Here is a 26,003-nt window from a genome sequence, read left to right as displayed (position 1 = left end):
AGCTCAGCTCCTCGGTTTCTTTTTCCAAACCTGCATACACCCCGGGTGCAAAAAAGCATCCTTAAATACCTCTTGGATTTCTATTCTCCCTTGAGTCTTGGCTTGGTAATTCTTTGTCTTTGATGCTTTAAAGAAGATGTTTTCATATTTTGTCAGTGTTTATTGTTGTCTTGAGTAGAGGGAGGTTGGTCCAGTTACATAGCGAGCCATTACTGCAAGTGGAAACACCCTCCCCGTGCCCTGGCCCCTCCCAATAGACTTCCCTAAGCCTCAGAAAGGGTCTTACTAGAACTTTTGCCGGGTCACCATCCTCATTTACCAAAACTGTTTTAGTCTCTCTAGATGTCAGATCACTATGCAGTAGCTCCACAAAATTAATGGTCAGAAGATTAAGTAGTTTTCCTCCCACTCACGTCTAGTCTTTCCTATCTCAATACTCACTGCCTCCTTCAGCTCTCTCCCTGAACTATCCAGAGAATCATCTAACCATGTTCTTTATATGCAATTTTAACTACAAACACCCTGCGCCAGGTCCTTCCAGCTGGATTGCTGCTCCTGCAACCTTCTTTTATGGAAATTCTTTTTTTTTAAACATCTTTATTGGAGTATAATTGCTTTACAATGTTGTGTTAGTTTCTGCTGTATAACAAAGTGAATCAGCTATAACTATACATGTATCCCCATATCCCCTCCCACTTGCGTCTTCCTCCCACCCTCCCTATCCTACCCCTCTAGGTGGTCACAAAGCACCTGCCTGTGCGATGGTGGTCACAAAGCAACTCCCTGTGCAATGCAGCTGCTTCCCATTAGCTAGCTATTTTACACTTGGTAGTGTATATATGTCAATGCAACTCTCACTTCGTGCAAGCTTTCCCTTCCCCCTCGCCATATCCTCAGGTCCATTCTCTACGACTGTGCATTTATTCCTGTCCTGCCCCTAGGTTCTTCAGAACCTTTTTTTTTTTTTAAGATTCCATATATATGTGTTAGCACACGGTATTTGTTTTTCTCTTTCTGACTTATTTCACTCTGTATGATAGACTCTAGGTCCATCCACCTCACTACAAATAACTCAGTTTCATTTCCTTTTATGGCTGAGTAATATTCCATTTTATATATGTGCCACATCTTCTTTATCCATTCATCTGATGATGGACATTTAGGTTGCTTCCACGTCCTGGCTATTGTAAATAGAGTTGCAATGAATATTGTGGTACATGACTCTTTTTGAATTATGGTTTTCTCAGGGTATATGCCCAGTAGTGGGATTGCTGGATCGTACGGTAGTTCTATTTTTAGTTTTCTAAGGAACCTCCATACTGTTCTCCATAGTGGCTGTATCAATTTACATTGCCACCAACAGTGCAAGAGGGTTCCCTTTTCTCCACACCCTCTCCAGCATTTATTGTTTGTAGATTTTTGGATGATGGCCATTCTGAATGGTGTGAGGTGATACCTCATTGTACTTTTTATTTGCATTTCTCTAATGATTAGTGATGTTGAGCATCCTTTCATGTGTTTGTTGGAAATCTGTATATCTTCTTTGGAGTAATGTCTATTTAGGTCTTCTGCCCATTTTTGGATTGGGTTGTTTGTTTCTTTAATATTGAGCTGCAGGAGCTGTTTATATATTTTGGAAATGAATCCTTTGTCCGTTGATTCGTTTGCAAATATTTTCTCCCATTCTGAGGGTTGTCTTTTCATCTTGTTTATGGTTTCCTTTGCTGTGCAAAAGCTTTGAAGTTTCATTAGGTCCCATTTGTTTATTTTTGTTTTTATTTCCATTTCTCTAGGAGGTGGGTCAAAAAGGACCTTGCTGTGATTTATGTCATAAAGTGTTCTGCCTATGTTTTCCTATAAGAGTTTTATAGTGTCTGGCGTTACATTTAGGTCTTCTATCCATTTTGAGTTTATTTTTGTGTACGGTGTTAGGGAGTGTTCTAATTTCATTATTTTACATGTAGCTATCCAGTTTATCCAGCACCACTTACTGAAGAGGCTGTCTTTTCTCCATTGTATATTCTTGACTCCTTTATCAAAGATAAGGTAACCATATGTGCTTGGGTTTATCTCTGGGCTTTCTATCCTTTTCCATTGATCTATATTTCTGTTTTTGTGCCAGTACCATACTGTCTTGATTTCTGTAGATTTGTAATATAGTCTGAAGTCAGGGAGCCTGATTCCTCCAGCTCCGTTTTTCTTTCTCAAGATTGCTTTGGCTTTTCTGGATCTTTTGTGTTTCTATACAAATTGTGAAGTTGTTTGTTCTAGTTCTGTGAAAAATGCCATTTGTAGTTTGATAGGGATTGCATTGAATCTATAGATTGCTTTGGGTAGTATAGTCATTTTTGCAATGTTCATTCTTCCAATCCAAGAACATGGTATATCTCTCCATCTGTTTGTATCATCTTTAATTTCTTTCATCAGTGTCTTATTGTTTTCTCCATACCGGTTTGCTCTCTCCTTAGGTAGGTTTATTTCTAGGTATTTTATTCTTTTTGTTGCAATGGTAAATGGGAGTGTTTCCTCAATTTCTGTTTCAGATTTTTCATCATTAGTGTATAGGAATGCAAGAGATTTCTGTGCATTAATTTTGTATACTGCTACTTTACCAGATTCATTAGCTCTAGTAGTTTTCTGGTAGCATCTTTAGCATTCTGGATAGTATCATGTCATCTGCAAACAGTGACAGCTTTACTTCTTTTCCGATTTGGATTCTTTTATTTTTCCTTTCTGATTCCTGTGGCTAAAACTTCCAAAACTGTGTTGAATACGAGTGGTAAGAGTGGGCAACCTTGACTTGTTCCTGATCTTACAGGAAACGGTTTCAGTTTTTCAGCATTGAGAATGATGTTGGCTGTGGGTTTGTCATATATGGCCTTTATTATGTTGAAGTAGGTTCCCTCTATGCCTACTTTCTGGAGAGTTTTTATCATAAATATGTGTTGAATTTTGTCAGAAGCTTTTTCTGCATCTACTGAGATGATCATATGGTTTTTATTGTTCAATTTGTTAATATGGTATATCACATTGATTGATTTGCGTATATTGAAGAATCCTTGCATTCCTGGGATAAACCCCACTTTATCATGGTGTATGATCCTTTTAAAGTGCTGTTGGTTTCTGTTTGCTGGTATTTTGTTGAGGATTTTTGCATCTATGTTTATCAGTGATACTGGCCTGTAGTTTTCTTTCTTTGTGACATTTTTGTCTGGTTTTGGTATCAGGGTGATGGTGGCCTCATAGTATGAGTTTGGGACTGTTCCTCCCTCTGCGGTATTTTGGAAGAGTTTGAGAAGGATAGGTGTTAGCTCTTCTCTAAATGTTTGATAGAATTTGCCTGTGAAGCCACCTAGTCCTGGGCTTTTGTTTGTTGGGAGATTTTATATCACAGTTTCAATGTCGGTGCTTGTGATTGGTCTGTTTATATTTTCTCTTTCCTCCTGGTTCAATCTCAGAAGGTTGTGCTTTCCTAAGAATTTGTCCATTTCTTCCAGGTTGTCCATTTTATTGGCTTATAGTCACTTGTAGTAGTCTCTCATCATCCTTTGTATTTCTGCAGTGTCAGTTGTTACTTTTCCTTTTCCGTTTCTAATTCTGTTGATTTGAGTCTTCTCCCTTTTTTTCTTGATGAGTCTGGCTAATGGTTTATCAATTTTGTTTATCTTCTCAAAGAACCACCTTTAAGTTTCATTGACCTTTGCAGTTGTTTCCTCTATTTCTTTTTCATGTATTTTTGAACTGATGTTTATGATTTCTTTCCTTCTGGTAACCTTGGGGTTTTTTTGTTCTTCTTTCTCTAATTGCTTTAACTGTAAGGTTAGGTTGTTTATTTGAGATATTTCTTGTTTCTCGAGGTAAGATTGTATTGCTATAATCTTCCCTCTTAGAACTGCTTTTACTGTATCCCATAAGTTTTGGGTCGTCATGTTTTCATTGTCATTTTTTCTAGGTATTTTTTGATTTCCTCTTTGATTTCTTCACTGATCTCTTGGTTATTTAGTAATGTAATTTTTAGCCTCCATGTGTTTGTAATTTTTACAGCTTTTTTCCTGTAATAGATATCTAGTTTCATAGTGTTGTGGTCAGAAAAGATACTTGATACGATTTCAATTTTCCTAAGTTTACCAAGGCTTGACTGTGACCCAAGATATGGTCTATCCTAGAGAATGTTCCATGAGCACTTGAGAAGATAGTGTCTTCTGTTGTTTTTGGATGGAATGTCCTATAAATATCAATGAAGTCCATCTTGTTTAATGTATCATTTAAAGCTTGTGTTTCCTTATTTATTTTCATTTTGGATGATCTGTCCATGGGTGAAAGTGGGGTGTTAAAGTCCCCTACTATGATTGTGTTACTGTCGATTTCCCCTTTTATGGCTGTTAGCATTTGCCTTATGTATTGAGGTGCTCCTATGTTGGGTGCATAAATATTTACAATTATTATATCTTCTTCTTGGATTGATCCCTTGATCACTATGTAGTGTCCTTCTTTGTCTCTTGTAATAGTCTTTATTTTAAAGTCTATTTTGTCTCATATGAGCATGGCTACTCCAGCTTTCTTTTGATTTCCATTTGCATGGAATATCTTTTTCCATCCCCTCACTTTCAGTCTGTATGTGTCCCTAAGTCTGAAGTGGGTCTCCTGTAGACAGCATAAATACAGGTCTTGTTTTTGTATCCATTCAGCCAGTCTATGTCTTTTGGTGGGAGCATTTAATCCATTAACATTTAAGGGGATTATTGATATGAGTGTTCCTGTTACCATTTTCTTAATTGTTTTGGGTTTGTTTTTGTAGGTGTTTTCCTTCTCTTGTGTCTCCTGCCTAGGGAAGTTCCCTTAGTAGTTGTTGTAAAGCTGGTTTGGTGGTGCTGAATTCTCTTAACTTTTGCTTGTCTGTAAATGTTTTAATTTCTCTGTTGAATCTGAATGAGATCCTTGTTGGTAGAGTAATCTTGGTTGTAGGTTTTTCCTTTTCATCACTTTAAATATGTCTTGCCACTCCCTTCTGGCTTGCAGAATTTCTGCTGAAAGATCAGCTGTTAACCTTATGGGGATTCCCTCATATGTTATTTGTTATTTTTCCCTTGCTGCTTTTAATATTTTTTCTTTGTATTTAATTTTTGATAGTTTGATTAATATGTGTCTTGGCATGTTTCTCCTTGGATTTATCCTGTATGGGCCTCTCTGCCCTTCCTGGACTTGATTGACTATTTCCTTTCCCATATTAAGGAAGTTTTCAACTATAATCTCTTCAAATATTTTCTCAGACCCTTTCTTTTTCTCTACCTCTTCTGAGATGCCTGTAATTTGAATGTTGGTGCATTTAATGTTGTCCCAGAACTTTCTGAGACTGTCCTCAATTCTTTTCATTCTTTTTTCTTTATTCTGCTCTGCAGTAGTTATTTCCCCTATTTTATCTTCCAGGTCATTTATCCGCTCTTCTTCCTCAGTTATTTTGCTATTGATTCCTTCTAGAGAATTTTAAATTTCATTTAATGTGTTGTTCATCATCGTTTCTTTGCTCTTTAGTTCTTCTAGTTTCTTTTAAATGGTTTCTTTTATTTTCTCCATTCTATTTCCAAGATTTTGGATCGTCTTTACTATCATTACTCTGAATTCTTTTTCAGGTAGACTGCCTCTTTCCTCTTCATTTGTTAGGTCTGGTGGATTTTTACCTTGCTCCTTCATCTGCAGCATATTTTTCTGTCTTCTCATTTTGTTTAACTTACTGTGTTTGGGGGTCTCCTTTTCTTAGGCTTCAGGTTCGTAGTTCACATTGTTTTTGGTTCTGCCCCCAGTGGGTGAGGTTTGTTCAGTGGCTTGTTCAGTAGGCTTCCTGGTGGAGGGGACTGGTGCCTGTGTTCGGGTTGGTGGGGCTGGATCTCGTTTTTCTGGTGGGCAGGGCCGCATCCGGTGCTGTGTTTTGGGGTGTCTGCAACCTTATTATGATTTTAGGTAGCCTCTCTGCTAATAGATGGGTTTGTGTTCCTGTCTTGCTAGTTGTTTGGCATGAGGTGTCCAGCACTGGAGCTTGCTGGTTGTTGGGTGGAGCTGGGTCTTAGCGTTGAGACAAAGATCTCTTGGAGAGCTCTCACCGATTGATATTACATGGGGCTGGGAGGTCTCTGGTGCACCAATGTCCTGAACTCAGGCCTGATACCAGGTTGGGGTACCAAGACCCTGTGAGCCACACAGCTCAGAAGAAAAGGGAGAAAAAAAGAAAGAATAAAAAGTTTTTTAACTAATACATTTAAAAAATTATTAATAATAATAATAAAAGAAGAGAGCAACCAAACCAATAAACAAATTAAGCAATGATAACAAGCACTAAAAACTAAACTAAGATAAACATAAAAATCAGAAACAAATCAGTTGCAGTCAGCAAACTCAAGTCTACAGTTGCTCCCAAAGTCCACCTCCTCAATTTTGGGATCTTTCAATGTCTGTTCAGGTATTCCACAGATGCAGGGTACATCAAGTTGATTGTGGGGATTTAATCCGCTGCCCCTGAGGCTGCATGGAGAAATTTCCCTTTCTCTCCTTTGTTCTCATAGCTCCTGGGGTTCAGCTTTGTTTTTGGCCCTGCCTCTGTGTGTAGGTTGCCCTCAGGCATCTGTTCCTGCCCAGACAGGACAGGGATAAAGCAATGGCTGATTAAGGGACTCCTGCTCATTCAGGCGGCGGAGAGGGAAGGGTACGCTAGTCATAATTGGAATGTGGGGCGAGCCTGCGGCGGAAGAGGCCGGTGTGTTGTTGCAACAGCCTGAGGCACACCGTGTGTTCTCCCCAGGGAACTTGTCCCTGGATCATGGTACCCTGGCAGTGGCATGCTGCACAGGCTCCCAGGGGCCTGTGGATAGTGACCGGTGCTTGCATACAGGGTTCTTGGTGGCTGCAGCAGCAGTGTTGCTGTTTCATGACCGTTTCTGATGTCTGCACTGATAGCCGCGACTCACACCCATCTCTGGGGCTCGTTTAAGCGGTGCTCTGAATCCCCTCTCCTCGCACGTCCCGAAACAATGGTCTCTTGCCTCTTAGGCAGGTCCAGACATTTTCCCGGAATCCCTACCGGCTAGCTGTGGTGCACTAGCCCCCTTCAGGCTGTGTTCACGCAGCCAACCCCAGTCCTCTCCCTGGGATCTGACCTCCGAGGCCGGAGTCTCAGCTCCCAGTCCCCACCCGTCCCGGTGGGTGAGCAGACAAGCCTCTCAGGCTGGTAAGTGCTGGTCGGCACTGATCCTCTGTGCGGGAATCTCTCCACTTTGCCCTCTGCACCCCTGCTGCATCATTCTCCTTCATGGCTCCAAAGCTTCCCCCACACCCACCCACCCTGTCTCTGCCAGTGAAGGGGCTTCCTAGTGTGTGGAGACTTTTCCTCCTTCACAGCTCCCTCCCAGAGGTGCAGGTCCCATTCCTATTCTTTTGTCTCTGTTTTTTCTTTTTCCTTTTGGCCTACCCAAGTATGTGGGGAGTTTCTTGCCTTTTGGAAAGTCTGAGGTCTTTTGCCAGCGTGCAGTAGGTGTTCTGTAGGAGTTGTTCCACATGTAGCTGTATTTGTGGGAAGGAAGGTGATCTCCACATCTTACTCCTCTGCCATCTTGAAGGTCCCTCCTATGGAAATTCTTGATCTACCTGTTACCCTCTAGTTAATTTGTAAACTATGTAAAAGTGGGAGGGATCATGTTTATACTTTTGAAATTATGTTAAGTAAGTTAATTCTCAGTTTTATGTAAGAGGAATTAGAGGCTTTCTCTTTCCACGCCTGTACCTTGTTTATACCTCCCTGAAGCCAATAATTGGTATAAAAGTAGTCAGTGTAGAGATTGATGAGTCTATCTTTTGAAATAAAAAATTATCAACTAGAGAAGTCTTGGGTTACAGTGTTAAGGCCATTTATGTACACTTTAATACTTAGCTCTCTGAACTTTATTGAACTTAGCAAAATAGACCTGTCACCTTACTCTCAGAGCAAAGCAGTTTTTGAGTAACCCTAAATTTAAATTCCACATCAATGTCATTTAGCTAACCAACAAATTCTCTTGAGAGGAGAGCAAAAGCAGTGGTAGCTTCATCTAGTGGTGACAAGTGTAACTGCAGAGAATCATTTTTCATAGTGCTTGCTAACGCCTCATGCAAACATACATACTGTGGTAAATAACACAATCCAAAAAGCAATTAGACACGTTCACCTAATGTACAACCCAGACCTAAGATAATCAGATTTACAGGCTTGGATTTCTGATTTGTGAAGTTGAGGACTAGGGATCAGAACTTATAGAAGTCTACTACTAAATATAATTTGGATACTCGAATAACTATGCTTTGGGAGTATAGTTTTCTTTATATCAGTGGGGACATTAGCAATGAAGGAATTGTACCTCCCTTCAAACCTGTCCTGGCTGAGTGCTTTAATCACATTTTTCAAATAGAAAATTTTTTACAAGATGCAGGTCTTGAGTGATTTTCCTGTGTCTGCAAGAATATTCAGAGACTTCTTCCTTTATTTGGATAAGAATTTCACTCCTTTTGAAGATACAAGGAGGATTGAAGAGGTCACATATCAGTTTAAGGCAAGAGAACCCAGCATTATCTCAGGGACCACACCCTCGTCACACCATTTGTACCTGTTAATTATTGACTAAAAGACCATAGAAAGAGTTCTGGAAAGAGAGAGCACAAAAGGTGAAATACTTAAATAAATCGTTAGCTTTAATCCAGGATTTTTTTCTTCCAGAGGGAAATATACTTTTTGTTTTTAGCTCCACATAGGTTTTTTTGGTATTAAAAATATTTGCTACAGAAAAAAATACTTTTTTCCTCCTTTTTCTCCTTCTTGTGTTAATTAAAAAAATTTTTTTTTAAAATTGTGCAACCAGGTTGATTAAATGGACAAAAGTCAATGGAAGTTGAGAGGGAATACTTTCCTGCCCCTTCTCCCCCCATTGCCTTCAATAATGTTGTGTTCTTTCTCTTCATTTTTTTCACCTCCTGTTTTTCTCTGGATCTTTTCTAGGATCAATGGTAGAGGCAGGTGACTAGAAGGAAAGGGGAAAAATAAATTTGTTTCTCAGGATACTTCTTACCCAGCTCTCTCTTGGTCCTTGAAGCTCTCCATGTGTGAAATACTTACGTATGTTTTCTCTCATGTGGATTTGTTCTTAATGTTTTTAGTTCTCTGATCAGTTCCCAAATGTCTTTCAAATCACTTGGTTAGATTTCCATGTATCTATCAATAAGATTATCACTGAACACACACATAGTCCTATGAATTGGACCTCTGATAAGAAAATTTTTAAAGTTTTAACCTACACCTAAGTAAGTCACTTTGAAAAGAATAGTATTGTTCCCTTGCTCAATCTATTAAATCTTTCCAGTGTTCTAAGGAAGTTACTACTGAACTTGCATCTTTAAGAGACTCAAATCTAAACAATCAGATATAATACAGTTGACTCAAAAGCAGAATTCCTTTTCAATGCATTGTATCCCTCCAAGGGTTTATATGTCTCTTTTATAATTAATTGACTTAACATTTTGCTTTACAATTATATTTTGTGAAAAATAACCTTAAACCCTGAAGTATGACTTCTGTTTATCATTTGATAGAACATTTCCATGCAATTTGTACCAACTTGATGCATACAAAAAGTAGCAAACTAACCCGGAAACTTTACCACTATCATCTTTTTTGTACTGAGAAACATGTCATTTTCAATGTACATTCATTTTCCTTGAAGTGCTGAGAACACTGAGTGTTACTTTGAGAGAAGAAGGAAGCACTTGTTTGCTAATCTAAGGGAAAACAAAAAGACGCACGGGTTGACATATTTGGCATAAGTTAAATAATGTTTAGCTTAGTTACCATATTAATAGGGCAATCATATTGCTTTGGAAGGTAACAGTGTCAAATAACCACCAAACCTTACTTAAATACAGGTGAGTGTGGCAACATTATTTATTTAACAGACATTTATTGTGTATACGTTTTGGCAAAGTGCCATATTAGGTACAGCCAGAGAGTGAAACAGTTCTTGTCCCTGTTTGAAGCATCTGTGTATGTGTATGAACGCTTTCACCTTTTAAAAAATCCCAACAATATGTGCACATGATAAGAAATCAAGTAGCAGAAAAGTCACAATGAAAAGCAGCAGAAGCTTTCCCTACTCCTTCCTCCTTCGAGTTACACTTCCCAGCAGCAACCAGTTGTAAGCTTTTCTGTTTTGTTTTCTGATGGTTTTAACCCTAATTCTAAATAGTATTTTGGACCAGTGTATCTTAAAATGGTATCTATTGACTCCCCGGTTTGAAATATGAAGATTTAGTTCATTTCTACTTTCCTCAATTTCCCCTCCTACTCCAAGTTTTTTTACCACTTCTATTTTAGTTCTTCTGTTACCTTTATATCCTTATGCAATACGTGTAAACCTTGTTTTCTGATTCCATCAACTTTAGATAGTATCTTTTTGTGCTTGAATATGTAAAATAATAATGACTGAAATTTATTGGGTATTTACTATGTGTCAGACACTGTTCTAAGCATTTTACATGGATTATCTTATTTACTCCTTATAGCAACTCTATCAGGTATCATTCCTAAATTATGATGAGAAAAGTAAAGGATGACTTGCCCCAGGTCACAAGGGTAGTAAGGTGGCAGAGGGACCAGGCAGGCTGAATCCAGACCCACAAAGCTCCACTGTTTCCCACATGAGGGTATTATCTTCCCACCTTCTCTTCTCCCCACTTCCATTCCCATCTTCTACCAAGCAGATCTTCACTTTTACAGTGTTAAGATAATATTTATAACCTGTCATATAATCATATTTAAATATTCAGCTATTTTCCTTGTAGGTCAGCTCTAAAGGTTGAAAATCAGTAAGTACAATTAAATATTGTGATTATGTAAATACCATTCCCAGCAGAGCCAAGAAGTGTGCCAGTGTTACATTTTCTTCTCAATCTCTTGAAATATTTGAAGTCCTTCCTTCATTCATTTCTTCATTTCTATGTTGAGGAAACATTTTTGAAAGCTCACTAAGTTTTGGGATTTGGAGAAAGGAGGTAGAGATGAATACAGTAAGAAATACAGTGTTGTCCAGCCCCGTGCCTCTGCCCTTAGGGATTTATGTATAGAATTTATAGTATACTGGGGTCAAAGAAGGCTTTGAGGAGAAGAGGGAATATAAACTGGACCTTAAAGGATGTTGAGAATTTGAAAAGGGGAATGATACAAAATGAGCAAAGTGATAGGAAAAAAAAAAATCCCATCTCTAAGAGATGAGATTGCTAAGTTGCCTTCCTCATATAAGTGTTTTGCACTAGACGAGTGTGTCGATGAAAATTCAATTAACAATCAAGCTAAGAAGAAAAAAAGAAAATTTTATTCAAGCCAAATTGAGGATTATAACTTGGGGACAAACTCTCATAAGCTCTGAGAACGCTTCTACTGGTCAGAAGGTAGAGATGCAGTTTTACACATTTTTGGGACAAAGAATTATGAATTATATTGACAGGTTAACATTATACGTAAAGTTCTTCAGAGATGTTTTGGTCAGGTATGCACATACAGAGTGAGCCTTTAGGTCAATGCGACCCCTGTACAGGATGAAAAAGTAATATTGATCTTAAAAATAACAACTCTGGCATCAGGAAAAAGGGACCATTTTTCTCCAAGGTTGATTATATCTTCCTGCCTTAAGGAGGTCTGGTTAATACGTAGTGTGGATGCACACAGCGTGTTGAAAAAGGCCCATCACAAATGGGAGCATGTGTGTTGCCATTCTGACTTAGTTTGATTGTCCTGCCGTAGAGAAATTTATGACTTTTCCTCATTATTCCCCCCCTTTGGAGCATAAATCTTTCAATAGAAAGCGTTATGTGACCAAACATTTGGTCCCTTGCTGCCAGGGTGGTTTCTCACCTGCCCTGAATCTATGATGTTCCTCTAAGCTGGGACTTAACAGCCCAGTTTTTTCTTTCTTCTTCTGGGAGTTATACTAGTAGAATGCTTGGCAAGGACTGGATTGTCAATTCTAGGATGTCCAGTAGGACTTATGCCAGTTTTATCCTATATGTGCATTGTGTGTGTCCATTGTCTTAAATAGAACTATAGATATGATCAATAGTTTCAAATCATTTAAGCATTATTATTTTAGTTGGAGCTTTGAACATACATTGAAAAGCACAGGGATTATTACTCTATAAATAATGTAGAACACAATCAATATAGCCAACAACAACAGTAATAAAGTCATGAACAGAGATTAAACCCAAAATGCCAGCACTGAATTATTTACCTGAGATTTCATTTAGATTAGGAAGGGGATCCTTCAATACAGAGATTTGATTTTTCATGTGTCATTAGATTTTTCATGTGTCATCTGATATGAAAATGCAACATTCAGTTTGGATTAGAGCATAAATTCCCCCTCGTAAAGCTGCTTTAAAATTAAGAACCATTCAGTTTTGTGATATTGTTTCCCTCATCATAGAACTTTAGAATTGAGTAAAATTAATCAAATGTAGTAAACAAGCATAGAAGGATATGTTGATGGGGAAACACTTTGTATATTATGCACTTGATCAATCATCCCAGTCTGCCGTACAATCATTGTACACCAATGCTTTTGGTAGTAAAGTTGAAGCAAGCGGTGATACATGCCATGTGTAACTTGATAGCCAGGAAAAGAATAATGATACCTATTATGAAAACAATAATCATTTCTAAAGCAGAGCAGAAAAGGTTGCCTAGTTCTGAAGGGAGCTAAATAAACAGATCATTTAAAGGATCAGTCTTTCTTACATCTTGTAACCATTTTGCGTTTTGGAAAATTTTTTCCAAGAGCATCTCAACTTCTCCCGAGTTGTTGATATAAGTGCAACGAACAGTGTGAGCAATAGTAGAAACACCCCCTTTTTTGGCCATTAGAAAATGTAAGGCGATTTTGCTACCTAATGCTATGTGGGCTAAGGAATTTAGGGGTGTCTGTTGTGCTGCAATGCTTTTTGCAGTCTCTTTAGCCATTTGACCAATGGTGGCTGGTAGATTTCTGTGCCTATCCCAGTTTACATATACTCCTGCACTAGGAACCAATATTCCCCAAAGATTTTGCCACCAGGTACCTTGGTATCCTGCTAGTATGGATGGATCTCTTGACTTTATTGAGAAGAGAATGGAGGTCCATCTGTCTCTTGGTATATACACAGTGGGGTAACATAACATTCCAGTAAGCATAAACTTTCTACCTGCTAGCTGCTAAGATATTTATATGCCCATCCTTGGGAAGGTGAGTCAATTCCAATATCACATATGGTGACAAAACCTGGGGGAGCACAAATGATTCCTCTCAGAGTGCTCTCATTGATAGCTTCATCAACTGGAAGTTTTGTTAACACAGATTAAATCATGGGTCACTTTTTTTACAAGCTTTCCGAAATCTATTTGTAGGATATTGGATGTGGGAGAGTTGCTGGCATAAGTGACTTGTATTTTTCTCTTTAAGATGTTTGTTAATCAAGTAAGGGACAGAGTAGTCCTAGGGTAAGTTGTGTCCAGTCTCTAAGGACTTAGGAGAGTGTCAAAGAAAGGATGGACATATTAATATGTTGGAGAATTTGGACCTGAAAGGTTAGGCCAGAGGGAAGCCAATCTAAGTAAACGGTAATATTAGGAACATCTGAAATCAGTGATAGGAATTATAAGAGGTCTAAATCGGCCTTGAATTGAATGAGGAATTTGATAACAAATCCAACAATCAGTTAGATTGTCCCTGGTAGCCATACTTTGTGATAACTTTACTAAAGAGTTTTCTTTCCATCCAAAACACTCGGGCAAAAACACAGCTAGAAATAAATCAATAACTTTCAATTTTGATAGACAGACATTTGGTAAATAGCACAATTTGAAAGAGTAAGATAGGTCTTAAAGGCCTGGTCTGGACTCTTAGGTTAACTGTCTACCACTGTTGTCTTCTTCTCATCCTGGCTTGGTGGTAGCTGTCTTAGTCCAAGCCAGGTGTCAGGAACAGTCCAAGGCAGGTGTCAGGAGAGGAGGCCTTTTTAGGTGAGAAATGTGAATCCAAGAGCTTAGTCCTTTAAGTTTTGCAGCACAGGGATTTGTTTGTAATACCTGTTATGGTCCCTCCCAACATGGCTGTAAAGAGTCCTTTATTTGATGTTTTTTTCCAATAGATAAAATTTCTAGGTTGTAACCTGTGGTCCTTAAGGTCTTTGTCTCCTGGGAGCTCACTGTGGAAGGAATCAGTTGCTAATATCTCATTTTCTTTAAGCACTTTGATGAATCCCTGACGGTAATATAAAATATCCCCTCGAAGAAGTGCTAGTTCATACGTAGTTTCATCTAAATGCATAGGTCGCCCATTAATTATTTTAAAAGGAAGCAATTCATGTTTATCAACTAAGGTTGAGGAGTACCAAGGGAAGAGCTTTTGGCCATGGAAGATTAAAAGCCTCTGAAAATTTAGCCAATTGTGCTTTAGTACTACTATTGGTCCTTTCTACCAACCCTGAGGATTAAGGGTGATAAACACAGTGAAAATGCTGCGTTACCAGCCAAATCTTACAAATGGATTTAATAGTCTGTCCAGGAAAATAGGCTCCTTAGTTGCTATGCAACTCAGAAGGAATTCCTCAAACTGGAATTATGCTTTCCATAGCAGTTTGCCTACTGTTTCTGAAGCCACCTCTTGAGGCTGCAAAAGAAATTTCTTACGTTTCATCAGAATCGTGTTTAAGTAGAGGGCATTCTCAAAATTGGGCAGGGGCAAGGCTTAAGGCATCTTGTTTAGCTGCAGCACCAGCTGGCTGACTCCCTTTGGCTTCCACTGAATCAGACTTGAAAGGTCCAGGTATTTTAATGATAGCCAGCTGTTTGGGAAATTGAATGGAGTCTAATAGTTTTGAAACTATCTGCCCATTTTTTATGGTCTGGACAGAAGAGGTGAGAAATCCTCTTTGTTTCCATAGCATTCCAAAATCATGAGCCACTCCAAAGCGTAGTGACTGTCACTATAAATATGTATTTGATTCTTGGATAATTGACAAGCCCTAATTAATACAATCAGTTCAGCTTGTTGAGTCAATGTGATGTCTGGTAAATAAGAACTTTCGATTATTTATACCGTCAAGGTTATTGTGTACCCAGTTTGATAATGCCCCTTGTCATCCTTTAAATAGGATCCATCCCTAAACCAAATTAAATCAGTATTATCAACGGTAATTCCTGTAAGTCAGTCCTAGGAGTAAGAAGTTAGGCAGTTAGCATAATGTGGTCATGGTTGTCATCATCTTGAGGTGCTGGAAGCAAAGTTTCGGGGTTACAGTGATTACATGGAGCAAAGATAATATTGGGTGAAGAGAGTAACAATACCTCAGAAGAAGCCAGTTGACTCACAGAAGAGTGCTGAGTAAGGTGAGAATTTATAAGAGATTCAACTGAGTGAGGAACATTAATAGTTAGAAAAAAACCCATTACAAATTCTTCAGTAGCTTTGCATAAGAGAGCTGTCACTAAAATAGTTCTCAAACAGTGTGGGAGACCTTTTGCCACCTAATCTAACTGCTGACTATAATATTCTGTGGATCGATGCTGGTCGCCATACCTCTGAATTAGTACACCCAGGGTGTTTCCTTTTCCTTCAAGCCCAGAGAGAAAAAAAATGATAATTTATAATTAGGATGGCCTAATGCCGCAGCCTGAGTCAATGCAGAGTTTGAAAGTGTCTACAGCCTTTTCTCCTTCTGTCATCCATTCAGTGGGTCTGCTTGGTCAGATTTAAGTAATGCACAGAGAGGTTGGGCAATAAGGGGAAAACTAGGTACCCAATTCCTACAATATCTGGTTAGACCCAGAAATCCCCTCAGTTGCTTCTTTGTTTTGGGAAGTGAGAAAGCTAGGATTCCCTTAATTCTGCCAGGAGCAATTAACTATTCTTCCTTAGATATCAAATGACCTAAATATTTCATAATTGCTTAACAGAATTGTAGTTTGTCTTTGGAAACCTTAGTTCCCTTAGAGGCTAACTGGTGTAACAGATGGGTGGTATCTCTCTGGGAGTCTGTTCAGTTCCAAAACACAAAAGCAAATCATCTACGTATTGAATTAAAGCAGAGCCATTAGTAAAGTGTACATCAGCCACATCAGCTTGAAGTATTTGAGAAAAATAAGTAGGGCTTTCAGTATAGCCTTGTGGCATAACCGTCCAGGTATACTGACCATCTTCCCACATAAAGGCAAAGAGTTATTGGCTTTCTTCTTCCACTGGAATACTAAATAACCTATTACCTGAAAAACAACAGGTGGCTGCTGGAATGGCTGAGAGCAGGGTGTGAGGATTAAGAACCACAGCGTTGTAAGGGATCACAACGTTATTCACAGTGCTCACATCCTAAACAAATCTCCAGTCTTTTCCATTTTACTTTCTTACCGGTAAAATGGGGGTATTGCAAGGACTGGTACAAGAAATCACAAGTCCCTTCTCAAGGGATTCCGGAATAATAGGTCTTATTCCATTTAATGCCTCTGGTTTAAGTGGAGATTGTCAAATATTGCATAGAAGCTTGGAGTTATCGATAGTTAGGAGTGGCTGTCTTAATTTCCCCAGTATCTGGGGAAGAAGATGACCATAATTTCTCAGGCACTCATAATAGTAAATTGTTAATTTCCTCCTGACCTGTTTGAGTTTTTGTTTTTATAACCAACAATTTCTTAGTAATCTGATCTGTACCTACCTCTTCTAAATCTAAAATCATTTCACCCTTAGGTGAAAAAGCAATATGGGCATTATATACCTCTAAAAGGACTCACCCTATCATATGAATTGGAGCGTATTTCACCAAAAGAAACACATGTTTTCCTGTGATAGTTCCTAGCTGAAAAGTTACTGGCTCTAATTTAAAAACTCACATAGGAAAATTTGAAACCTCTACCATTTGAATTGATTGTTTACTCGTAGGGAAAGGGCAATGAATAAGGACTTTTGCCAGTCCATTCTCTTTGGGAAGACTTTTGGTTTAGCCTGATATAAGTTGTGGGCAATTTCTCTACATTTCTGGTGGTCTGCAGCCTCACGTTTATGAAAATCTTCCATAGGCGTCTTTTTTTTTTTTTTTGCGGTATGCGGGCCTCTCACTGTCGCGGCCTCTCACATTGCGGAGCACAGGCTCCGGAAGCGCAGGCTCAGCGGCCATGGCTCACGGACCCAGCCGCTCTGCGGCATGTGGGATCTTCCCGGACCGGGTCACGAACCCGTGTCCCTTGCATCGTCAGGCAGACTCTCAACCACTGCGCCACCAGGGAAGGCCCATAGGCGTCTTTAATTTAACTCTTTGAGTTATTCAGATTTGTGCGAGCTGGTACAAGTCTGAATATCCAGGCTCATAAGTTCTTACTGTAAGATCTAATTCTTTAGTAAACCCCAAAGGATCCTGTAAAGGATCTGGAAAATCCTTAGTTAGTCCTGCCTTAGTCCAAGGAGTATAGGTAAGAGTGGGTTCCCCTCTGCTTGTGGGCTTCTCCTTAAAGGGAGCTGCTATTACCTTGGGCTGCTTTCATTTTCTCCCTTGGACGCAAGAGATTTTTCTTCTGGTGTTAGAGGAGGGAGAGCGGGAAGGTCAGGGATAGGGAAAGGAGAGGATACAGAGGAGGGGCGGGGGAGGGGGAGGAGGAATGGCTTATGAGGTTTTTTTCTAATTTTGCCTCCATTACTAATAATTTTCAGTTTGTCTCATTCAGTCAAGCCATTGATTATTTCCTCATATTGAGGCTTCCAGGTACCAATTAAAAATGCCTCCCATTCTGGTTGTTTGATTCTATAGCTGGCTTTTTCTAATTGAGTGTACAAATAAACCAGTTTAGGTAAATCCGAAGTGCCTCATTTCGGCCATCTCAGGGACAAGTTATCTTTGGTCAGATCTTCCCATTTAGTTAAATACTTGCAAGTGTTAATCCCATAGGTGTTATACATAAACCCAACTGGCGTTCTCATATGTGGCTGTCTGTCAGGTTGCTGTACTGCCTTTGAAGCATGCTTTCCCATTACTAGGTAGCCTAATTCAGATATGATCTGCAGACCTTTCTAAGCACAATGTGATGGATTGGTTGTGTGCTGCTTCTGAGTCTAGCTCTTCAAGGAGTTACCCTAGGTTGGTTTGATTCTATTACGTCTCAGTTTCTTCTTCCAACAGTCTAAAAGCACTGTGGGTTCTCTGAGCACTAGGGGATGAGCCTCGGTCACGTTCCCTGGAAGAGCAGTGTTTACCTAATGGTTGTAGTGGGGTTCTCTGTGGGACCACTGTACATCACCAGGATTAATCCTCAGCCACTTCCACTAGGTTCTCAGTCATCTGAGGATGCTTTGTGGCAGAAAGTTTTCGCTTTTTTAGAAGAGGCAAGTGTCCCTTTTCTTCAGAGCTGAGCAGGCTCAGTCTCCCATTTCACTAGCAAACGATTTGTTCAGACCATGTATCAACTTGTTTTTCAATTTAAGCCAAATTTAACAAAGATTAGCAAAGTATGTTTTCCTAGCTGCCTGCCTAGATCCCACTAGGTCCCCGCCTAGGAAAATGCACTGGTGCCCCGGAAGACTTCAAGTAAAAACAACTCAAACAAAACTTTTAGGATTGTCACTTAAACAATGAGATCCTTATATCAGGAGAACTCACCAGAGTACCTGAGAGATACCGAGAGGTTGGTGGGGCTCAGTGGGCCTGTGCTGGTACTGAGCACAGGTTCCAGGCATCCTCCAGGTGTCCTCTGGTGGGTGTCTCTGATGTTCTGCTGACTACACCATGCAAACGTCTACAAAATCCAATCAACAATCAAGCTAAGAAGAAAAAGAGAGAATTTTATTCAAGCCAAACCAAGGATTATAACCCAGGAGACAGATTATCAAAAGCTCTGAAAACTGTTCCACTGGTTAGGTGCTAGAGATAACAGTTTTATACGTTTTTGAGACAAAGAATTATGTATTATATTGACAGGTTCACATTGTACATAAAGTTCATCAGAGATGTTTTGGTCAGGTATGTACATACAGAGTGAGCCTTTAGGACAACGTGACCCCTGTTCAAGATGAGGAAGAAATGTTAATCTTAAAAAATACAGTGCTGGTGTCAGAAGTAAAGGACCATATTTCTCAAAGGTTGATTATAGCCTCCTGCCTTGAGGAGGTCTGGTTAATGTATAATGTGGATGCACGTTGTAGGTTGGGAAAGGCCCGTCACAAATGGGGGCATGTTATGTGTGTTTCAATTATGACTTAGTTTGATTGTCCTGCCATAGAGAAATTTATGATTTTTCCTTGTCAAGTGGCAGGTATAATTAGATTCTGATCCTATGTGGCTTGAAGAACTGATGAAAATTTCCACGTAGAAATCAGTGGGTGATTAGAAATGTGATCAGAAATTCATGAAAAATTCAGTGTTGGAAATCACATTAAAAGGTGATAAAGTCATGACAGTGGATAAGTCTGCTAAGAGAAAGTAGAGATCAGAAAGAGGAAGGAAAGGAAAAGGGAATAGAGAGCTCAGGACGTGGGGAGGATCCCAAGAATATGACAGCAGCCAAGGAGTGATCAGGAACAGCAAACGAAAGATCTATGAAGTTGATGACTGAGAAAAACCCATTGGATTAGTGGCTCAGATTACACCTTTTAGAGACCACTTAGCCTCAGAAGAAGGTGAAGGCTGAAACCACACTGCAGAGAGCTGAGAGAGCATATATGTGATTAGTTAAGGGAAAACAGCTAATGGAGAATGTAGACAACTGTTTCCAGGAGCTTGCTGTTAAAAGGAAGAAGAAAAACAGGACAGTGGTTGGGGAGGGAGTGTGTGGCCAGAGGTTGAAGAAAAGCTTTTATTACAGTAGAACAAACTTGAACATATTGTTGAACAAGGGAAAAGTGAGGAAATGACAGAGGAGTGAAATTCTGAAGGAGGCACATGGAAATCAGGTAGAAGTTTAGCTGTGGAGATAAGCCCACAAAATATGCCTTGTGTGTTTTTCCTAAGTGCATTGGAGACCCACTGGAGGATATACAGCAAGAACGTGACATGATCCAATTTGCATTTTGAGAATACCATTTTGCTGTATGGAGGCTAGACGAAGCAGGAGACGACAGTGCTTATCTTAAATATACACACCCAATACTGGTATTAGAAACGTGATCAGTGGATTTTTCAGTGTATTCCAGAGTGGTGAGTGGGTTGGGGGAATCATAAGTTGAAACCTGAAGCTCTAGAATCCCCTTCCACGTTTCTTAAGTTCCAGAGTGCTATGTATAAGTAAGTGGCTTCTGTAAGTGCTGATGTAGAGTGTTACCTAACAGGGTGGGCTTTGACAGCAGGCAGTTTTGGATACAGTTCTTCGTTCTGCCATTTACACATCATGTGATCTGAATTACCTCTCTGAGACTCAAATGCCTTCTCTGGAAACTGCAGATAAAAACTGCTTACCTCATTGTATTTTTATGAGTACTAATGAAATATGATCAGTCTCTCAACAACAGTCATACAAGGAACCTCTTTATTATTTTTCCACATTTTTTATAGTGTCTCAATTTTTAAAATGTAATATATATTCATCTTAAAAGGAAATGAATAAGAAAAATAAGGTAAGTGCAAGAGGTAGAAAGTTCCATAACTTCCAAAAGAAAGAGCAGCAGAAAAAGAAGAAGCTAGAAGGGTGAGATCAAGCCAGAGATAAGTGGGTCTGGGGCTGGTGTGACAGGTCCCAAGATGAAGACAACAGCAGGAAGATAGGAGCAGAGTGGCAGCGGGAGCCTGGGTATCTGGCAGCCTGGGAGTGGCTGGAGGGAGGCGAGCTGGTGATGGGAATCTGTAGACTGGTATAGAGGCTCTGCCACTGACAGAGGGTGACTGGGCCAGGGACAGAGGGTGACTGGGGCAGGGGGCTGTGGTTAGTAAGACTGACTGGGAAAAACCTTGGGGGACTTAGAGAGGAGAGGAGCCTGAGGAGAGCATGCAGGGAATGGGAAGTTTGAGAGGCCAAGATTAAGGCAAGATGGTGGATTTAGAGAAGCGAGGCTTGAGGGGATAGTGCAGGTGGATCTTGAAAGAAAAAATATTTATTTTAAAAAAGGAAGTGAAATCTAAGATTCCAAGAAGCATAAGTTAACGTGACAATTTTGCCACTTTTATTATACAGTAAGTCCCCTACACACAAACACTCTAGCTGCAGACTTTCAAAGATGCGAATGTGCCTTCTCATGTCCAATCACACAAGTTAGTTCACGTGTCTGGTGTACACTGTCACGTGCGTGCATCCTCTATGAGTGGTTGTGCTTTTGTGTACTTTACAGTACTGTATAGAGTACAGTAGTACAGTATCTTTATTTCAAGTCCAGGATGTCCGGAAGCAAGCGTAAAAGCAGCAGTGATGTAGCTGATACAGTACTACCCAGACATCACTGGCTCATTTTCTCAAGAGGGTAGATAGAATTGAATCCAGCAAGGAACCAGAACCTGTGCCATCAACGTCAGGCATGAGTGAAATTGCAGCTTGCCCTCCATCTCCTATTGCTGGCGATCCTTCAGCTCTAGCATCTCCCACCTCCTCTCCCTCCTCCAGTCAGTAACTCTTCTTGCTTGTTCACTCGATGCCAGCCCCTGTGTGCCGGCTGTTGTACTGTACCACTATACTTGTCAAGGTCCTGTACTGTGAGATTAAAAGTGTTTTCTTTATTTTTTGTGTTTGTTTTTTATGTATTATTTTTGTGAAAAGTATTATAAACCTATTACAGTATGGTACTATATAGCCGATTCCTATTGTGTTAGTTGGGTACCTAGGCTGACTTTGTTGGACTTACAAGCAAATTGGATTCACGAACGTGCTCTCGGAATGGAACTCGTTTGTATGTAGGAGACTTACTGTATCCTGTTTGACCTGGATGCAATTGAGGGTAAGACAGTTAGCTCTGAAAAGTCCGAGGCAGCTCAAGAAAGGAGTAACAGCAAAATGGCAGGGAAATGGATAGGGTCAAAATGAGACCCCTCCCTGTGGATGGGCCTGGAGAATGGTTCAGGGAGGCTCTCGCGAGGAAAATTATTCTTCCTATTTACTCTCTCAGTTGCTTCATATCTTTCTTGGAATGCAGCATGGCCTAAAGAATAATATATAATCAGTCCATGGTGGCTTCAGAAAAGGTGACCTTATTGCCATCAAGAAGAGATCAGCTTAAAATGTAACAAAGGAGATCTTTAGAACTCATTAGCTACTAAAAATCAACTATTTACCAGATAATGAAGAAGTCTTTTAATGTCCTTTGTTCATAACCACTCAAATTTCAGAGAATTTCTATCAAAAGTTCCAAATCTCATTGCTGGCTCTCATACGCTGAGATATGTGCTAATAGCTGCCTTCTGATTGTCTGTGGCTGATTGGTTTAGCTGATTCCCAGGCTACCTTTACCTTGTTTGGCAGCCTCAATTTCCCTAATAAGAAAGCACGTTAGTTAGTTAGTTAGTTTAAAGAGTTTGCTTTTTATTGAGACATGGCACTTATATGAAAATGTCTTATCAACTAAAGAGCCTAATAGTAGTGATTACCTTTTACAAAGATTGATTTAGTCTCCTATTTATGTGAGTGATTTCCTGGATCAGGCCAAGAATCACAATATTGTGAACTTGGTTCACAAATCACACAAGTTATTTTAGAACAAGAAAGGTATTGGGATGCTTTAAATTGCAAATTTATTTTGATCATAAAAAGTACTGGGTAAATGCCATAGAATTTCCACAGGACATCACCTCTTCTCTACTCTACTAGTGGAGTGTTGAACACAAGGGCTTTGGAGTTAAATGGCCTGGGTCCGAAGCTGTGTCAAGCACTTATGTCAATTAGTTACGTTCTGTTGCCTCAGTTTCCCCATTTGTAAAATGACAATAATTAACGTACCTCCTACCTTGAAGAGTTATAGCTAGATCAAGTGACATGGCATGTGATAGGGCCTGGCATATAAGTACTCAGTATATGTTAGTCATTACTCTTACTGATAGTGACCGATGTTAGCAGCATCAGAGGAAACATTGCCAAATCTGATTAAGATTTTCAGAAATATCTTCCAGTATATTTGGAGCTGCTTATGAACTTTGAGACTATTTTGATGAAATCCTTAAATAAGAATCAGCAAGTATCCGTCAAAAGCCACTTTGATTTTTACTACTGGGGTTCGTGTTCTTCATAAACTAAGATAGTCCTTTGTTTTGCCTGAGAGTTAGTTGCAGATTGCCCTGCTGAAGTATCCATGAGTTCTTTATCTCTGTGACATCATGGTGTTTTCAGGGAAACCTCACGCCTATGCCAGCTGCTTCTGTATACTGCAGCAGATAATAAGACCAGAAGATCTTATGGTCCGGCAACCTTTCTCACACCTCCTTTGCTGTGAAATAATCGGATGCAGTATTTGTGGCATTAAACTGAGGCGTATTAAAAATTGTAAGAGCTTACTTGCACAAAACTAGATTCCAGTGGACCAGTGCCAAAGCAGAAATGGTTAGCAGCACTCCACTGACAGACTCTGGGGTGGGGACAGGTTGGGAGGGGGTACTTTTATAGAGAAGAGGTAGAAGCAAAGTGAGGAAGTTATTTGACTGGTTATAGTTTTAGCCATTGCATTGTTTGGGCCAGACTTGTTGGCTGTTTGTGATTGGTTGTCCTTAGGTTTCCATTTCTTAACCTTGAGGCATTTATAGGCTTAAGCTTTGGTTTGCTTATGTAGGCTGCTAAGATAATAGAACCGCCTCAGACTAATGGCCTCCTTGTTTAACTCATTTGACAGTGGGAATTTATTAAAGGCTTTTTGGCAGTTCAAAGAATTGTTATAAGGGCTGTAGAAATAAATAGACTTGTAAACTTCTCAGAAGACAACACCCACAATTTAGTCACAGAATCATGTCAGAATTGTGACCTTACAATAATTGTTCTCAGTAACTAGCTAGATGCCTCTGCCTACATTATTATTTTTTGGGAAAAAAAAAAAAGCCACAGCTACCTGAAGGCTGGTTACCACGGAGTGCTGCTCACTTCTGAATCAAAGTCGTACATTAGCGCATGGATTAGCAGAGCAGCTTAGCTGTGAGGGAGGCTGGGTATTTGAGTGTACGTTCTTTGGGGCAGTGGGACTGCAAACATGAGACAGTCATTCTGAAGACGATAAACAGCTACCGAATGACACAGTCCCAGGAGGCTCTCCCACTTCCCTTTTTATCCGACTTCCCAGGATTCCAGAAAATTCCTTCTCGTGGAAGTCTTCTATAAACTGACTCTTGCCGAAGGAAACCTTCCCGATGCCCTAGACTACGCTGGGTTACCAGACGGTAATTCATAAGGGTGGGGGCATGTGTATTTCACTCAGGGCTGTGTCCTTAGTATCTAACACAGGGTGCCTGGCACAGTAGCTATAAATTTGTTAAATGAATATAAGCTATTTATTCTGTAAATAAAAGCCTGTAATCCAGCCTAATATCACCACAACCAGACACCCAGGCCTGATTTATAATTAGGACATGTGAAATGCAGCCAGATTGGTAGATAATATGTATTTTATCTCAAAATGATGCTAAATCACAAACTTGGAATGCCAGTCTATGTCAGGTAACTAGATCTTAGTTCAGCCCAACTGCTCAAGACACACAATATGCTGGCCATGCTTTTATACCATTTGGACTGTATTTTAAATTTCATATGTGAAAATCCCCCTCATACAGTAGCACAACCCTCTTGACCTTACTGATTTTATGAAGCTGAGGTCAGTAGATCAAAGTCATAGAAACCAGCCAACGTTGATAATCCCACAAAAACTACCAATAATACCAGTTATATTTATTAGGCTTGTTTTACAGTCGAAAAAGCACTTTCATATATATTATGCCATTGATCCTCAGAGCAATTCTGTACAGAAATCATGGCATGTATCAGCTCATTTCACACATGAGAAAACTGAAGCTCAGTGAGTTTAAGTCACTTGCTGGGATCTTAACAGTGACCAGTAGAAGGGTCAAGGGAGGGGTCTAACATTCCGGCTCTGTCCGGGGCATTCTCCACATTACGAGGCAGCTAGAGTGACACTGAGGCACAGACTGTGCCCATTCTGGAGAGATATGAGCAGGGATCCCTCTCCCCACAGGGGAGAACATCCCTCCTGGTCCAGTCCATCTAACATCACAGAGCACAGTCTGGCAGTGCCAGGCAGCACAGTGGCCAGCAGAACTGTTCCCTCGTCTCAACACACACTTGCAGAAGAGCAGCTAGTAGCTGGGAGGGTGAAGACAAACCCTGGCCTGCTGTGCACTGCTGCCCTGTCATTCTGAGGGGCTTTGTGCTCAGGTGGAACAGAGCCCGAGAACAGGCCGGAAAGAACAAGGAGAGTGCTCCTGTGTGGCTCAGAGACCAAGTCAGCAAACATCTGATGCCTAATAAGCCAGGCTCCGTGCTAGTCATGGGGGTCCAGAGATGAGGAAAAAACTTCTGCTGGCTACAGTGTGTGTGTGTGTGTGTGTGTGTGTGTGTGTGTGTCTGTGTGTGTGTGTGTAGTGGGGAGGGTCATCCAACATAAGTTTCACCTTTTCATTTGGCACATAGCAGCCAATAATATGTTTGGTTGTTTTTAACATCTTTATTGGAATATAATTGCTTTACAATGGTGTGTTAGTTTCTGCTTTATAACAAAGTGAATCAGCTATACATATACATATATCCCCATATCTCCTCCCTCTTGAGTCTCCCTCCCACCCTCCTTATCCCACCCCTCTAGGTGGTCACAAAGCACTGAGCCGATCTCCAGTGCTATGCAGCTGCTTCCAACTAGCTATCGATTTTACATTTGGTAGTGTATATATGTCCATGCCACTCTCTCACTTTGTCCCAGCTTACCATTCCCCCTCCCCATATCCTCAAGTCCATTCTCTAATAGGTCTGCATCTTTATTCCCATCCTGCCTCTAGGTTCTTCATAACCTTTTTTTTTT

The 26,003-nt window shown here is 40.0% G+C and overlaps 1 protein-coding gene across 1 annotated transcript in view; it reads left to right on the top strand.

The window, feature by feature from the left end:
• The window catches only part of ERAP1 (endoplasmic reticulum aminopeptidase 1), a 125,906-nt gene that overhangs the window by 237 nt on the left and 99,666 nt on the right, over positions 1-26,003 (top strand). The window lies entirely within an intron of this gene.

Source organism: Neophocaena asiaeorientalis, unplaced genomic scaffold (genome assembly GCF_003031525.2).
Source record: "Neophocaena asiaeorientalis asiaeorientalis breed wild unplaced genomic scaffold, Neophocaena_asiaeorientalis_V1.1 scaffold573, whole genome shotgun sequence".
Lineage (NCBI taxonomy): Eukaryota > Metazoa > Chordata > Mammalia > Artiodactyla > Phocoenidae > Neophocaena > Neophocaena asiaeorientalis.
The sequence above is the reverse complement of the archived record's forward strand: the minus strand, read 5'-3'. Positions and strand labels throughout refer to the sequence as shown.